At 39.0% G+C, this 18601-nt stretch overlaps 1 protein-coding gene across 2 annotated transcripts in view; it reads left to right on the forward strand.

Moving 5' to 3' along the window:
• The first annotated feature begins 1447 nt into the window (after window positions 1–1447).
• tln1 (talin 1) overlaps window positions 1448–18601 on the forward strand; it is a 169581-nt gene continuing 152427 nt past the window's right edge. For both annotated transcript variants that reach the window (XM_061980700.2, XM_061980701.2), the window contains exon 1: window positions 1448–1693. The gene's annotated coding sequence lies outside the window, so the exon portion shown is untranslated. The remainder of the gene's footprint in view (window positions 1694–18601) is intronic.

Below are 18601 nucleotides of genomic sequence, written 5' to 3' on the forward strand. Positions count from 1 at the left end.
GTGCAATCTACTAATACAAGCTTCAATCAATCAATCAATCAATCAATCAATCAATGACCTTTTCTCCTATGCTCTTCATTCTCAAAAGTGATGACAAACATTGTTTGTAAATTTGCTGTTAATGTTTTACTTTTAGCCTTAAACATAACACATAATGTCTGTAACCTTACTAGCTCCTATAGTAATATACTAATATCGGAACTACTTTTGCTATCATCGGTATTTGGATCGAGCCTTCGTTCCTCGAGTCTAACTAGTACAGGGGTCGGCAACCCAAAATGTTGAAAGAGCCATATTGGACCGAAAATACAAAAACAAATCTGTCTGGAGCCGCAAAAAATTAAAAGCCATATTACATACAGATAGTGTGTCATGAGATATAAATTGAATTAAGAGGACTTAAAGGAACGTAAATGACCTCAAATATAGCTACAAATGAGGCATTAGGATTTGCTCATGGTGACAGTGTGGCTGCCACACTCGATATGGCAGTTATTTAAACATAACTCCTAAAACACAGATGCAAACTGACTAATAATGCCTAATGAAATGTATATTTGTGAGTTTTACTGGAAAACAATATATTGTGGGGTGCTGTTTAGCGCCTTGCATGGCAGCTCCCTCCATCAGTGTGTGAATGTGTGTGTGAATGGGTAAATGTGGAAGTAGTGTCAAAGCGCTTTGAGTACCTTGAAGGTAGAAAAGCGCTATACAAATACAACCCATTTATCATTTATCATTTATAATGATGCAATATGTACATATAGCTAGCCTAAATAGCATGTTAGTCATGCAGTGACCAAATATGTCTGATTAGCACTCCACACAAGTCAATAACATCAACAAAACTCACCTTTAATGCACAACGTTAAAAGTTTGGTGGACAAAATGAGACAGAAAAAGAAGTGGCATAAAACACGTCCTAGAAAGTCGGAGAAAGTTATACATGTAAACAAACTACGGTGAGTTCAAGGACCGCCAAAATTAGTAGGACAAAACGGCGCTCGCCAAATACTCGAATCAGTGAAGCATGTTTAATATAAACAGTGTGCTTTGTAATAATTAGGGAGGCTTGTGTCATGTTTGTCCTCCTACATAAACCATATTAAAACAAAAAATAATTTTTTTCCCCCTCATCTTTTTCCATTTTTCATACATTATTTAAAAAGCTCCAGAGAGCCACTAGGGCGGTGCTAAAGAGCCGCATGCGGCTCTAGAGCCGCGGGTTGCCGACCCCTGAAGTAGTGCTATTTTCTGGACAATCGCCTTCTTGACCACTAGATGGCGTACAAGTGTCACGATCCCACTGTACTCATTATAATAATAAATAGTTTGTTCCTCGTAGCATTGATGTGTAAAAGAACAGAGCGGCGTGGTAAAGTTATATAAAGTTATATATATAATTATTAGTAGTAGAAGGCCTGAATGTGCGCCTCCTGACTGCGACACCGCCCCACTGTGCTGCTAGGGAGGAGTTGGCTGGCAGGCTAGTTAGTTAGTCGTTAGCTAGTTAGTTAGCCTGTAGTTAGTTAGTAGACAAGACTGCTGTTAGCCGAGAGCAACTAAGAACAAGTTTTGATCTGCTTTTTCTCCTGGCTCAATCTGTTCTTTTTCTTGCATTCTTTGACGTGACGACACCATTGTTGGATTGGGATTGTAAAGGCTTGTTGGCGGGACTCGATCGCTCTTTCAGGTAAAAACTTTTATGAAAACTTTACCCCGTTATGTTAACCATGATGCCATTTCAGCCACATTTTTATCAATGGCTACATCATCGACTAAATCATCGCTTACAGCAGTGTAGAAGTGCTTGACGTCATGAGCTGGTAGAAAAGTTGTGTTTGTCGTCGTGTGTACTGTAGGCTACGAGCTTCCACTTTGAAAACGATAATAAATGGCAATTTCCTTCTCTATAAAAGGATGATAAATGCTCATTTCAGTTACTATAGAAGATGGTAAATAGTTGAAATACCATTGTGATAATGGCTGTTGTGTGTGCGGTTGTGATTCATCTTGAAACCAGGACGTGTGTACATATTTACTGCGAGTATATATTTGTGTGTGTGTGTGTATATATATATATATATATATGTGTGAATGAATGTATGTATGTGTATACATACTGTATGTATATGTATATATATATGTATGTATGCATGCATGCATGTGTATATGTATGTATATGTATGTATGTATATATGTATGTATGTATGTATGTGTATATATATGTATGTATGTATGTGTATATATATGTATGTATGTATGTATGTGTATATATATGTATATGTATGTATGTGTATATATGTATGTATGTATGTATGTATGTGTATATATAAATGTATACATGTATGTATGTATGTATGTATGTGTATATATGTATGTATGTGTATGTATGTGTATATATGTATGTATGTGTATATATATGTATACATGTATGTATGTCTATATATATATGTATGTATGTATGTGTATATGTATGTATGTGTATATGTATGTATGTATGTATGTATGTGTATATATACATGTATGTATGTATGTGTATATATGTATGTATGTGTATATATATGTATACATGTATGTATATATGTATGTATGTATGTGTATATATAAATGTATACATGTATGTATGTATGTGTATATATGTATGTATGTGTATATATGTATACATGTATGTATGTCTATATATATATGTATGTATGTATGTATGTGTATATGTATGTATGTGTATATGTATGTATGTATGTGTATATATATGTACATGTATGTATGTATGTGTATATATATATATGTATATACATACATACATATATATTATATGTATGTGTATATATATACATATACATGTATGTATGTGTATATATAGATATGTATGTATGTATGTGTATATAAATGTATATATGTATGTATGTGTATATATATGTATGTATGTATGTATTAAGTTAAGTTAAAGTTAAAGTACCAATGATCGTCACACACACGAGGTGTGGTGAAATTTGTCCTCTGCATTTGACCCATCCCCTTGTTCACCCCCTGGGAGGTGAGGGGAGCAGTGAGCATGTGTATATATATATGTATATATATGTATGTATGTGTATATATGTATATATATGTATGTATGTGTATACTGTATAAATATATACATGTATGTATGTATATATACATATACATGAATGTATGTATATGAATAAATATATACATATACATGTATGTATGTATGTGTATATATACATATACGTGTGTGTGTGTGTGTGTGTGTGTATTTCCACGACGCGTGCTGTGTAAAAGAGTACTTTGGTGACTTGTCCGGGTTTGAGTGTCGTGTTGTAGCATGCAGACAATGCAAAAGAAGACAAAAGTCATAGCCTGCGGATGTTGATTGTGACACCGCCGTGTTGAGGCGGTGACACATTCACATTTTTACAACACGTAATATTGGTGGAGTTCCCAGCACTTGACTGCACTTTGTATGAGATATTTCTATGACAGACAGTGTTTTTCCTCATCTTAAAACATGATGATGTTGAAGGGGAATGAATACATGCTAATAGTCTACTAACATATTGTATTGTCTGTAATTTTTACACCTCTTGTCTTCTAAGCTGCTCATTTGTGTGTAATCATTTTAACTGTCTGTTATGAAAGAAATGACATCCCCACATTCCTCTATTTTGTTAGTAAAGTAGTAGGGATACGTCGATTGTCGTAAGTAATCCCTTCCAAAAGTCAGACTGAATGGTATGAAAATAAAAAAAATAATGACACCCAAAAAAATATAAACACCACCAAACACGTTATTGGAGAATTAATTGTTTTACACTAAAAACCAATGATCATTTAAGATCACTTCTAACTTTATTGAAGACTCTTGTTGGCAAAGATCATCTTTGCACTTTTCTACGTGTGATTTCTCAAATTATATAGTGGCTGTCACATTCTTTATCAAAGTGCTGGCACTTGCGACTTTCTTTGGTCCCATAGTGCATTGAGATACAGTCTGGTGTGCCATGAGAGATGATCTAATTTCACCTATTTGGGTTAAAAATATTTTTTGCAAACCAGTAATTTTAATCCGCAAATAATGTGCCGTTGTTGAGTGTCTGCACTGTCTGGAGATCGGCAGAGTAACTATGTAATACTATTCCATATCAGTAGGTGGCAGCAGGTAGCTAATTGCTTTGTAGATGTCGGAAACAGCGGGAGGCACCGTGCAGGTAAAAAGGTATCTAATGCTTAAACCAAAAATAAACAAAAAGTGAGTACCCCTAAAAAAAGGCATTGAAGCTTTGGGAAGGCTATGCAGAATGAAACTAAAACTGAACTGGCTACAAAGTAAACAAAAACAGAATGCTGGACGACAGCAAAGACTTACTCTGGAGCAGAGACGGCGTCCACAATGTACATCTGAACATGACATGACAATCAACGATGTCCCCACAAAGAAGGATAAAAACAACTGAAATATTCTTCATTGCTAAAACAAAGCAGGTGTAGGGAATAGCGGTCAAGGAAGACATGAAACTGCTACAGGAAAATACCAAATAAAGAGAAAAATCCACCAAAATAGGAGCGCAAGACAAGAACTAAAACACTACACACAGGAAAACAGCAAAAAACTCAAAATATGTCACGGCGTGATGTGACAGGTCGTGACAGTACACCTACTTTGAGACAAGAGCTATAGTGATACATGCTTGGTTATGGTTTAAAGTCATACCCAACAATTGCGACAACTTTTTATTGTCAATATCGGCTGCTGAGTTTCATTTTTTAATGATTTCTGCTGGTGGTGTGCCTCCGCATTTTTTCAATGAAAAAAATGTGCCTTTGCTCAAAAAAGGTTGAAAAACACTGCCATAGTGGATTATTTTGCCGTGGTATTCAATAAAATTGCTCAATAATGTTTCACCAAATACCACCTCAGAAAAAAAACTTGGCTCTCCAAGTACCACCATACTGACCAACATTAAAATACAGTAGCGTATTAGGCCTAAGTATTCATTAAAAACAAGGCAGAGGTTTTATTTAATAAGTATTTTGAATATGTTTGGCCACTGTAACATTACACACAGTTTGAACAGTAACACTGTGTTTGAATATAGGAAAATAAAACACTGTATTTATTCAAGCGATTCTTTGGCGTACCATGAGATGGAGCCTGCGTATCACTCGTGGTACACGTATCACAGTTTGAGAATCACTGCAATAAAACATGTTTGCAACTGTCAAACTAAGTGTATGATAGTGTATGCAAATGTGTGAGTGGGGCTTAATTATGATTTCGAGGCATTATCTTGTAATGCTCAATTTTTTTCCTATCTATATTTTTTTGTACTTGTAACGTTTTAAACCGCTCTGCTTGCGTGTGTAGGTACTATGGATGAAAATGAGCTTTTGGCTAGAATGCGGTGTGTTTACATTTCAATGCAAAATGTAGAGAAATGTTCATCAATGTCCTTCCCAATGTAAATACATTTAATTGTAAAAAGCTAAATACAGACCAAAATACAGATGAAAGAGTCCCTCTGTCTTGCCTGGGGCGAGGTCTTTCTGGCGTCACTTCCTGTGTGGGCGCGGTCTTTCTGGCGTCACTTCCTCTCCGAACTCGATCAACGATCAATGAGTCCATACGAAGCTAAGTGCCGGAGATTCAAGAAATACACGGCTGACTTATCCGTGTAAAAATTTGTCCAAGGAGGGGGACCTTAAACGCTGGTTTAGTGTGGCTGAAACGGGGCTTAGGCTAAATAATTATTCGTTTAAGGGGTTAAACGACTTAGTGTAGACATGGTTATGTTTTCCGCTCCATTTGCTGAATGGCGATATATATCGATATTTTTTCCGTAAAGTAAAAACAAAACACAAAACAGTCCTACTTACCTGAGATAGTAAGTGTAGAGGCAGGGAGTTGTTTCTCACTTGTCACCTGGGACAGTGGGTGTGGCTACGTGTATGTGTGTGTGTGTGTGTGTGTGTGTGTGTGTGTGTGTGTGTGTGTGTGTGTTTGTGTTTGTGTGTGTGTGGGGCTGAATGATTGCTGAATGAATAACACCTGCACCTGCCTGTGAATCCTTTTGTCTTGTATAAAGAGAGAGTGAGGTAGGGTGCCGTTACTTCTGTTGACCACAGCAGGCTATCTTTTTCCATCGTAGTCTGGTCCATATAGTCCTGCAAATCCATCTCCATGTAATGTATTGTTTTTTACTCAAGGGGAAAATAAATCACCCTCAAAACTGCAGTAATGACTTCATGTTGCATCCTTGGACCCAGCGTGTCAGACAGAGCCCTGCTTTCTACTCTCAATAACTAATTTGTTTCTGATAATCACACAACACTAAGTACGTATGTAATTGTTATGACTTAGTAAGTCAATATTTTGACTTAGTAATTTACTAAGTCAAAATAATGACACAATAATGACTTACTAGGTCAAAATAATGACAAAATAAAGACTTACTAAGTCAAATTAATAAGCATTTGAAAAAAGGAGTTAAAAGTCTTGCCACATGTTGACATATGCTCAACTCATCATGCTTAATTTATTACAGCATTTGGGAAGCCTGTAGTTGATTTTTCTTGTGTAAATGTTATATTTTTATCAACATGTGATAGCAGGGACCCTGCCATTTAAAACTAGGCTGCTACATTACTAATGATTAATGTAACTATAGCTGAAAAAATAGTACAATAGCAATAGGAGGGACTATCCCATGGAGTTCATGAAGGCTTTATGATGCAGTTAGATTATTATATAAACTATCAGAGACAGCTTCAGGAAATGCTTCATTTAACATAATGTCGTTTTTTGCTGCTTCAACACAGAAAAAGGTCAAGTGAAATGACTTAGTTGTTAACTGTAGTTCAATAATGCTTGTCTTTCTCTCAGACAGACAGTGCTTTGCTGTCCGTAACACACACACACACACGCACGCATGCACACACACCGCACAGTGAGCTAACGTTACGCTAAAAGCTAATTAGCCTTCACCTCAAGGACTGCGAGCAAGCTGAGCTGCCGCTTATTGTTTCTAGGACGTCAACGGGCTCATAGTGATGTTACTAGTAGTTGACTGGGAGTCCGCTGCCTTATGCTTACCTGTTAAACTAGGCTGACCATATTCTGAAATCCCAAAAAGAGGACACATGTATGCGTGCCAAGGCGGGCAGCACGCCAAGGCCGGGGCTAGGTGAAAATTTGCCAATGATACTCGAACTTGCTTTATAAATAATATATTTATTTAAATAAAGCATTTTTGCTCCTTTGTTGACAGCAGTGTTGGCGCTTGGAATTTTCAAAATGGGGTCCCAGGGACCCAGTCAAGTCATAAAAATGGGGTCCCACAGTACATTTTTGGGGTCCCACTTTTTTGTAAGCGTTTTGAAAACAAATGATAAATGGATTATCCTGTTATATCTCACATTCTATATTGTGTTTTGGAAAAAGGTTGTCATAAACGGTACTTCATTCATTAAAAAAATATAAAAAAAAGAAAACAAATTTTAAAAAGTATGTTTTTGGGGTGGAGGAGTCTGGTAGGGTGCTGGTTAGCTTGAAGCTAACAGCTAAAGCTGTCTCCATCCTGGAGCGATGTGGATACAGCAGGAGATAAAAGTGAAATTTCCATGGACTCACAAAGACTAAAACAAGTCATTTACTGGAGCCATGGCACAGGATGACGTTAAAAAGGTGGATTTTACACTCACCTGAGTGTTTACCATCAAGTCTTTCTTTTGACAGCCCCTCGCGCTAAACTTGTCCCAGTGCAAACTGAGGCAGTATTTGTCATTGATAAAACTTTCGGTGAATCAAAATTTACGACCAATAAAAACGCAATAAACGGGGACGGAAATTTGACCCGGCAAATATAAACAAAACAAAACTTCCGATCCGATACCGATACTGACCGATACCGATACTGACCGATACTGGCCTATCCGAGCATGTATTAAAGTTTAAAGTTATTTAGCCTACTTAGTTGTCAGAATCATGTTGAAAAGGGTTTTAGTACTCTTGATAACAACTAGCCAGCTGAATTAGGGGAGCTTAAATAATACACAATGATTGGTAACAAGAAACTGACCTGTTTATTCAAGGATAAACACAAAATAGACACAATTATACATGACAAACAGAAATGGCATCATTGAACTAGGGCTGGGCGATATGGCCTTTTTTTAATATTGCGATATTTTAAGGCCATATTGCGATACACGATATATATCTCGATATTTTGCCTTAGCCTTGAATGAACACTTGATGCATATAATCACAGCAGTATGATGATTCTATGTGTTTTGATTTATTGATTGAGACTTTTATTAGTAGGTTGCACAGTGAAGTACATATTCCGTACAAATGACCACTAAATGGTAACACCCGAATAAGTTTTTCAACTTGTTTAAGTCGGGGTCCAATTAAATTGATTCATGATACAGATATATACTATCAGATATATACTATCATCATAATACAGTTATCAGCAAGATAATCACATTGAATTATTTACATTATTTATAATCCGGAGTGTGGAGGGGGGCGCCTGATGTGAGTGTCAAAAAGACAGCCAAAAGAGTTTGATATAAGAATAAATCTAAAGTTAAAATATAGGGTAGAAATGCAACCATTTGCAGGAAATGTAGTCTTGATTTTCAAAATTTTCTTTCAAGGCTTGCATGTCTACATTAAAACATTCTTCTTCACACTGCATTAATATATGCTACTTTTAAACTTTCATGCAGAGAAGGAAATCACAACTAAAAAAATCACAAATTTTTTCATACGGTGTTGATGTGGAAATGTTTGCCTCGGCATTTTGATGGTGTGGACGTGTGGCACCGAATGGAGATAAGCGTCTCGACAGACGTTACAATATTTGAACAATGATGACGAAAACTGTTTTCTCTGTCGTGTCCGTGTGTCCAAAATTGTTATGCGCTTATTTTTTTATTTGATTTTGTGCGTGGCATATAATTGTTATGCGCAGAGGACGTTTGAGCAGTGCGCAATTGCACAGGCGCGCACCTTAGAGGGACCGTTGGTCACACGGCTGCGCTAGCATCACAGCTAACGTTAGCCATACTGCTACCTCTCTGCTGGGAAAGGGCGTACACGTACTGTATGTGGCGTATGACGTGACAGTATGTGACGTGTGTAAGAAGGTGCGCTTGCTGTCTGTAAGACGGAGACACAGGAAAGAGTGAGAAGAGCCTGTCGTGTAATGCCAGCAGCTAAAAGCAACTGCGTGAGAATCCACAGACCTGTGGATGTGTTGAAGGTGTGCTAGAAAATGCGGAACGGAAATTAGGGAGCAGCAGAAAAGTGGAATGTATTATTTAAATCGGTGCGTTGGAAAACACAGAGTTTTTTTTTAAACTGGATCTGGATCGGCATTTTCCCATGCCTTGCCGATACGCATTTTTTGGCAAATATCGGCGGTCGATCCGATCCAAATATCGGATCGGGACATCCCTAGCTGGTACCATTGGACTTTTGCAGCTCAATCAGGCTTGGGAACTTCGACAAGGGGAGGTTCTCTTTGGCCAAGTAATGCACAGTCCGCAGCTGGCTAATAACACTGTCTCTACTTGACTCCTCTGCTCTTTTCTGAGCGCCAAAAAAGCTGGTCGACTGCTTCCCAGCCGATTCAGCCAACTTGTGAACTGATTGTTGTGAGAGTAGCATATGTGTGTGTGTGTCCTTTAGGAATGGCAGTATGTGGGGTGAGTGACGTGTGTAAGTGAGTGGGCGAGAGAGAGGAAAGGGAGCGGTAGCAGTTTGTGTGCAGGAGCATTAGTAGCATAGTGGATGTCCGGTTGGTTTTGTGGAAAACATAAATAAAGAGTTGTAACGAATCGACGGCCTCGTCATTCTGACCCAAGAGCGGAACTGGAGGGACCCACACACACATGTACGTATGTATGTATGTATGTATGTATGTATGTATGTATGTATGTATGTGGAAGGTGTTACCCCTGACAATACATCGGCCCTGGAGGGAACGTGTCCCCTGCGCTCCTCGACCTCAGTCTGGGAGCCAACAAGCAGGAAAGGTGTAACATGATGTTTCTTGGTGCCTGGTGAGGCTGGATCTTTGAAAATCAGTGCACCCGGTCGTAAAGGTGTTCTTTTTTTTAGCCCGTTTACATGGCGTGCAAAACATCTTTCCATCTTCACAAGTGAGCCATTTGCTGAAAAGTGACTCCTGAAGCCACTTTTTATTGAAGCTTTGCTTCTTGGGTTTATTGCTCGCCATGACCAAAACAATAACACGCGGGAGTCCTAATACCGGAAATGCAGTATTTGTGATTGATAAAACTTTCGGCGAATCAAAATGTAAGAAATTGTACCGGAAAGTGTATTACTTTGAAGTTGACGCAATAAACGGGGACGGAAAAATGACCCGGCAAATATAAACTAAAAACACCGGCGGAAAGCGATAATCGATAAAAAAACTAGCAAACCGGAGTTTTGACCCGGAGAAGGTAGGGTCGAAAAAAAAAAAAAAAAAAGGGTCCCGGGGAGGTGCAGACTTCCGGTAATGCGTGTCCTTTCTGATTTCAATGCGTTAGGGTCAACAGTGTATATATATACAGTATGTGTGTGTGTGTGTATATATATATATATATGTATGTATGTATGTATGTATGTATGTATATGTATATATATGTATATGGATATATATATATGTATATATGTATATATATATGTATATGTTTATATGTGTTCAGCGGCTGGAATGAGGATCAGTATCTCCAAATCTGAGGCCATGGTTCTCAGCAGGAAACCGATGGTTTGTACAGTCCAGGTAGAGAACGAGACTCTGTCCCAGGTGGAGGAGTTTAAATATCTCGGGGTCTTGTTCACGAGGGAGGGAAAGATGGAGAAGGAAATCAGCTGGAGAATCGGAGCAGCTGGGGCAGTATTGCAGTCTCTCTGCCGCACTGTTGTGACGAAACGAGAGCTGAGCCAGAAGGCAAAGCTGTCGGTCTACCGAGCTATCTACATTCCTACTCTCACCTATGGTCATGAAGTGTGGGTCATGACCGAAATAATAAGATCGCGGATGCAAGCGGCCGAAATGAGTTTCCTCAGAAGGGTGGCTGGCATCTCCCTTAGAGATAGGGTGAGAAGTTCAGTCACCCGAGAGAGACTCGGAGTAGAGCCGCTGCTCCTTCGCTTGGAAAGGAACCAGCTTAGGTGGTTCGGGCATCTCGTGCGGATGCCTCACGAGCATCTCCCTAGGGAGGTCCTCGTTGCACGTCCCACTGGGAGGAGACCCCGCGGCAGGCCAAGGACCAGATGGGGGGATTACATCTCCTCTCTGGCCTGGGAACGCTTCGGGATTCCCCAGGAGGAAGTTGCTAATGTTGCTCTGGAGAGGGAAGTCTGGGGGTCTCTGCTGGAGCTGTTGTCCCCACGACCCGATTCTGGATAAGCGGTTGAAGATGGATGGATGGATGGATATATATATGCATATATATATATATATATATATATATATATATATATATATATATATACAGTGTTTCCCACAAGACAGGCATCTATTTGTGGTGGTGTGGTCGGGGGGTGGGGGGTGGCGGCGGCAGCGGCGATGACCAAGAAGAACGCGGAGTTGGAATATAATTACAACATTTTATGTACATATTTATATACAGATTTGAACAATTAGTGATTCACTGAAATATATTTATTAATTGTGGTTCTTACAAAAAATATATCTTATAAAATATAAAAGCTAAAATGTCTCTTAAAGCTCTGCCCCTTTAATTAATGAATACTAAATACCGTATTTTCCGCATCATAAGGCGCCCTGGGTTAAAAGCCGCGCCTTCAATGAACGGCATATTTCAAAACTTTGTCCACCAATAAGCCGCCCCGTGTTGTAAGCCGCATCTAACTGCGCTAAAGGAATGTCAAAAAAACAGTCAGATAGGTCAGTCAAACTTTAATAATATATTAAAAACCAGCGTTCTAACAACTCTGTTCACTCCCAAAATGTACGCAAATGTGCAATCACAAACATACGTATATCAACATGGACAGAGCTGCGTGAAAAAAGCCACCCGGCCTCTTCGCGTAAACTTAAACTTACCTTAACCACTCGCTCATCTTTTCTTCATCCATCCCTTCGAGTTAGCTTTTATGATGACGCCGGCTGGAAAGGTCTCTTTTGGCAAGGTCTTCCTTTTGAATATCACCATGGGTGGAAGTTAGCATGGCAAGCTAGAACCACAGTGAAGGATGACTTCTCATTCCCTGTGGTGCGAATATTCACCGTACGTGCTCCCGTTCCACAGTGCGGTTCACAGGAATATCAGTTGCTGTGAAATACGGTAGTAATCCGTGTGCGGATGGAGAGATTGCGTCTTTTCATGAACCGGATCCTTGTCGCTTAGTAGGAGCCATTTTGTGGTCTTTACAGATGTAAACAGGAAATGAAACGTACGGTGATATCCGCGCGTTTTTTCTTCTTCTTCCGGGGGCGGGTGGTTGCTTACAGTAGAAGAAGAAGCGCTTCCTGTTCTATGGGGGCGGGTGCTTACCTTGGCGGTTGCTTGCGTAGAAGAAGAAGCGCTTCCTGTTCTACCGGGAAAAAAGATGGCGGCTGTTTACCTAAGTTGCGAGATCGAAACTTTATGAAAATGAATCTTAATATTCATCCATATATAAAGCGCACCGGGTTAAAAGCCGCACTGTCAGCTTTTGAGTAAATTTGTGGTTTTTAGGTGCGGCTAATGGTGCGGAAAATACGGTAATTTAACTTTAGCCTACTACTACAACCATATTATTTACCAGCAACATGAAGTGAAACAGAGGCAGAGGTGTCCTGCCACAGTCAGTCAACCTCCTCCTCCTTCTGCTGAACAGGTCGCACCTGTGGTCCGGACTGTAGGCCTACCTCCTCTCCAAGTCGAGCCCTTTTCGGCCGTTGAAAATATTTTTCTATACTCATCTGTGTGAAGGAGTGAGCATCCAACATTAGAATTTATTACTAACGAGCAGAACCGCTCTATGTACAGTGCCGTCTAACCTTAAGCGGCAGCAGCTCAACACATGCAGGGTTCAACGTTAAGGTTTTTTTCTACTTGCCTGACTTCTCAAATCTACTTGCCCCAATATTTTTACTTGTCCTGCCTAGGTTTTTTTCTGGCTGTGTAGTGCTCATGGCTTATATCTTACTAAAATTCTTCCCGTTGACTATTTACAACACTACACAGTATTTATTATTATTATTATTATTATCTATAATTACATTTAAATGGCATTGCATACATGTAAAATTAAATGCTATTTCACATTATTTGACCAGTAGCAGTTACACCCATCTGAACAGGTCAGCCACCTGTTTAAAGCCCGATCACAGTTGAAATCTTGAAATGAAGGGCCTTTAATGGCCAAAACATGAACCTGGACAACATTTTAACAGCTGGTTGGCTCAGATTTTATTCTTTTCATTGCATTCACATGCTGCAGTGGACAGTGGACAATTTAGCTTCAGTCCATGTGTGTTTATTGACAGTCAAACAGCGGCGGTGTTAATGAAGCAGCGTCAGGCTGCTCACCGTCAGTGAAACGCTCGGTGAAATCGCGGATTAACGTTAAATATATGACGAGCCGCGAGCGATGCAGCTATAACCTATCTACCTATAACACCTGTAAAAATGAAGCAATGCTACCACGCTAGCAAGCGTTAGCTAGCCGGCTATGAGCCACCAAGCTGCTAACTATCGCCAAAAGGCACCATTTAAGTTTTTTTCCCCATGGCATCCTGGATCAAGGCTTTCAGCAGCTTTTGGACGTTTGAGGTAGAAACGTAGGAAGCGCCATCATTATGAAAAGTAGCCGGCGAGTATTTTAATCCCGTCCGTCCCTCTTCTTCTTCTTCATCGTCGTCTTCTTCTTCTTCATCTTCGTCGTCTTCTTCTTCGTCGTCGTCGTCTTCTTCTTCTTCATCGTCGTCGTCTTCTTCTTCTTCGTCGTCGTCTTCTTCTTCTTCGTCGTCTTCTTCTTCTTCTTCTTCTTCTGGCCCACCAGGTGAATTAAGTGCTATTAGCGGAGTTACAATGCATAGTAGGCTACCGCCACCTACTGCACCGGAGGTGTAACTACAAGCAACGTTCACAGACAGTCCCATTGCTTTTATGAGCGGTCGAGCGAGTCAAAAGCCGAAAAATCCATTTGTGGTGGACGAAATGAATGTGTGGGAAACACTGATATATGTATATATATATATATATATATATATATATATATATATATATATATATATATATATATATATATATATATATATATATATATATATATATATATATGTACTGTGTGTATATATATATATATATATATATATATATATATATATATATATATATATATATATATATACACACACACACACACATATATGTATGTATAGGTGTGTGTATATATATACTGTATATACAGTATATATATATATGTGTATATATATATATATATGTATATATATATATATATATATACATATATATATACAGTATATATATACACATACACACACCTATACATACATATGTGTGTGTGTATATATATATATATATACATACACACACATATACATACATATGTGTATGTGTGTATATATATATATATATATATATATATATATATATATATATATATATATATATATATATATATATATATATATATATATATATATATATGTATATATATGTAAATGTGTGTGTGTGTATGTCCATGTACATGGGCCATTCTACCGAATGTTCTCTCCCCCAACTTTGTCACTACAGAATCATAACCTTTAAATATGAATATATAATATTATGTTACTCTGATAATATCATGCTTACTTACCTTGTGTTAAGATTATTAAAAAAATAAAATCCATAAAAATGAATTATTCAACACATTTTTTTACTTTGATTTATGAAATTCTTTAAAACCGACATGCTTTCTTTTTAAAATGCATAACACTGATCAGATTGATTTCAGAGTTAATTATTTATGAAATTGAACATGCATTTAACCAATCAGTATCATAATATTTTAGTTGATTTGTAAACAACAAATGTTGTTTACAAAGAGGGGACGGCGTGGCGAAGTTGGGAGAGTGGCTGTGCCAGCAATCTGAGGGTTACTGGTTCAATCCCCACCGTCTAACATCCTAGTCACGTCCGTTGGGTCCTTGAGCAAGACACTTCACCCTTGCTCCTGATGGGCCTGGTTAGCCTTGCATGGCAGCTCCCGCCATCAGTGTGTGAATGTGGAAACGCTATGAGTTCCTTAAAAAAGGTAGAAAAGCGCTATACAAGAACAACCCATTTACCATTTACCAATGTTTCGGTAGTGACTGCACATGTTTCGGCAGTGACCACTATTTTGTTTGCAAGGTTGTACTATATTTCCTCAACCTTATTTGCTTAATATTAACTTATAACAAGCTTGATGTCGGAAATAATGTAAACACTTATGTTTTGGGGTCAATAAAATAATTTATTTTTTAAGAAAACTGTTATATGAGTTGAAAATAAGTACCCACGTGGGTTCACTATTCAGTGGCGCTCGTGCCGCACAGAGAAAAGGTCCGAGGTTCCTTTCCTAAGCTCGGGGTCTTTCTGTGTAGAGTTTGCTTGTTTTTCAGTGACTGTGTGTGTTCCTCCCCCCTCCAAAAACATACAACTGGGGATAGGCCCTTCCTACCTCCAAAGACATGCACCTGGGGATAGGCTGATTGGCAACACTAAATTGGCCCTAGTATGTGAATGTTGTCCATCTTTGTTGATCCTGCCATGAGGTGGCGAATTGTCCAGGGTGTACCTTGCCTTCCGCCCGAGTGCAGCTGAGAAAGCCTGCAGCCACCCCGCGACCTGGAGAGGGACAAGCGGTAGAAAGTGGATGTATTCAGCATTCAGAGAAGAAGAAAACGCTTCATATTATTGTCAGGCTTCTGAAAACAAATGTGCATTACATTGGTTCCGTTTACACTGGACTAGTGTTGTCCCGATACCAATATTTTGGTACCGGTACCAAAATTATTTTGATACTTTTCGGTACTTTTCTAAATAAAGGGGACCACAAAAAATTGAATTATTGGCTTTATTTTAACAAACAATCTTACGGTACATTAAACATATGTTTCTTATTGCAAGTTTGTCTTTAAATAAAATAGTGAACATACAAGACAACTTGTCTTTTATATATATGGCTACCCCTGTGGTAAATTTTAAATGTGCTTTATAAATAAAGTTGATTTGATTTGATTTGATTTATTAGTAAGTAAGCAAACAAAGACTCCTAATTTAGCTGCTGACGTATGCAGTAACATATTGTGTCATTTTCCATTCTATTATTTTGTCAACATTTTTAAGGACAAGTGGTAGAAAATGTATTAGTAATCTACTTGTTCATTTACTGTTCATATCCGCTTACTTTCTCTTTTAACATGTTCTGTCTACACTTCTGTTAAAATGTAATCATCACTTATTCTTCTGTTGTTTGATACTTTACATTAGTTATGGATGATACCACAAATTTGGGTATCAATCCGATACCAAGTCGTTACAGGATCATACAATGGTCATAATCAAAGTCCTCATGTGTCCAGGGACATATTTCCTGAGTTTATAAACATAATATACATTTAAAAAAAAAATTAAAGAAGATGTTGTGACTTGTGATGCCAAAAAATATCGATGTAATAGTAACAGTACTATCGACTAGATATGCTACTGTACTTGGTATCATTATAGTGGATGTTAGGTGTAGATTCACAAATGGCGTTTGTTTACATTGTGACGCCGGTGAGCTACGGGGTGTGGTAAAACATGTTTAGCTATTCCTCGTCCTGCAGGGATGATACTTGTAAGAACCTTACTTTATTTGTCGCCATGGAGGTGAGGATTAGTGATTTAGAAGTAGCTAAAACACTGCCGATTACGGCTGGACTTTAGCCGCTAGCTAGCCATGTCTTAAAGCACCTCGGTGGGCGTTTCAATGTTATAACTTCACCTTCATCGTTAGTTTTTAAGCCAAAATGCGTCCGTTCTCCCTTTTCTGTCTACACACTGTGTCTGTTTGTAAGTACTCCGTGATTGGACAGCGTAGTGCGGTTGGGAGAGTGGCCATGCCATGAGGGTTCCTGGTTCAATCCCCACCTTCTACCATTGAAACTTTTTTTAGTAGATTGCACAGTACAGTACATATTCCGTACAATTGATCACTAAATGGTAACACCCGAATAAGTTTTTCAACTTGTCCACGTAAATCAATTCATGGTAGTAAATCAGTTCATGGTAACCAACTTCGTCACGTCCGTTTTGTGTCCTTGAGCAAGACACGTCACCCTTGCTCCTGATGGGTCGTGGTTAGGGCCTTGCATTGCAGCTCCCGTCATCAGTGTGTGAATGTGAATGGGTAAATGTGGAAATAGGCGCTTTGAGTACCTTGAAGGTAGAAAAGCACTATACAAGTATAACCCATTTACCATTTACCATTGTGCACTGTGGAACATGCTCGTCTGCTCGTAAACCAGCAATAACACGACGTGACGACGATGGAAGTGCGGGTGGTGTGGGGGGTTTCGGGGGGTGTCGGACCAGTACTTTTCAGAGGCGGTATAGTACCGAATATGATTCATTAGTATTGCGGTACTATACTAATACCGGTATACTGTACAACCCTACACTGGACACCAAATCAGATTGGATCATTTTTGCCAGCCAAAACGCTCCAAAGTGCTTTAAATCTAATATTTTCGTATCATATTGGGCCACATCAGGAGGTAGCCCGAATCCTTTTGGAATCTGATCTTTTCGAAATTGACTGCAGTTTAAACGGCAAAGCGACCTGTTTGCGACTTTTACGTCTTCTTTGGTCAAGCTGCGTGATTTGTGTGTGCAGCATCCTCACTTTTCCTTATTGCAATTATTTTCTTCCTCCTCCGTTTAGTTGTTTCCCATCATCTGACTACTTCCTCCACAAAGCAGCCATGTCACAAACCCATTAACACGCTGATCTGTGGTGTTGTAGTGACTTCCTTGCTCATTTAAAAATTACGGTCAACTTCCTTTGTTTTCCTTTGATCGAACTGCGCATGTGACATTGGTGCCACACTGCTCAGTGGCCTTGTGGTTAGAGTGTCCGCCCTGAGACTGGAAAGTCGTGAGTTCAAACCCCGGCCGAGTCATACCAAAGACTATAAAAATGGGACCCATTGCCTCCCTGCTAGGCACTCGGCATCAAGGGTTGGAATTGGGGCTTAAATCACCAAATGATTCCCGAGCGCGGCCACCACTGCTGCTCACTGCTCCCCTCACCTCCCAGGGGGTGAACATAGGGATGGGTCAAATGCAGAGGATAATTTCACCACACCTAGTGTGTGTGGGACTATCGTTGGAACTTTAACTTTATTGGGGCCTCTGCACATTTAAACTGGAGTCTGATAAAGATCACATCCATTCATTTTGTACCGCTTGTCCCTCTTGGGGTCATTTGTTACTTATAATTTAAACAGTCCGCTGTAAAAAATCAGATCTGGTCCACTATGGCCTGCAGTGTAAACATAATCTTTGACCTTCAGAGCTAGGGTTAGCCTTCCTT

Source organism: Nerophis lumbriciformis, linkage group LG20, assembly GCF_033978685.3.
Source record: "Nerophis lumbriciformis linkage group LG20, RoL_Nlum_v2.1, whole genome shotgun sequence".
NCBI lineage: Eukaryota > Metazoa > Chordata > Actinopteri > Syngnathiformes > Syngnathidae > Nerophis > Nerophis lumbriciformis.